The following is a 321-nucleotide window of genomic DNA, read 5'->3' as shown; positions in this document are numbered from 1 at the left end:
CCACAATTGGATTGTTTTTTACAGGTAAAAATTTTTTAAACTAAATGAAAATAAACTCTACAATACTGATACTGTAAATGAAAATACGGCAATACTGTAAATAAAATACAGTAAGTACTGTAAATGCAATTACATTGCATCGCGCGCTGGTGGTGACGTCATCGCCACAAGGCGGGATCAACGGCAGATCATCAAAAAAGCGCCAAACTATATTTAAAACGTCAAAACATCTATTAAACAACACATTAAACAAAAACAAGGGTTACTGACACTGACTTAGAGTAACATTTGAATTCATTTAGATATGATAACACTAGTTGC

Source organism: Sinocyclocheilus anshuiensis, unplaced genomic scaffold, assembly GCF_001515605.1.
Source record: "Sinocyclocheilus anshuiensis isolate Anshui unplaced genomic scaffold, SAMN03320099.WGS_v1.1 scaffold4080, whole genome shotgun sequence".
Lineage (NCBI taxonomy): Eukaryota > Metazoa > Chordata > Actinopteri > Cypriniformes > Cyprinidae > Sinocyclocheilus > Sinocyclocheilus anshuiensis.
Note: the sequence above shows the minus strand (reverse complement) of the source record.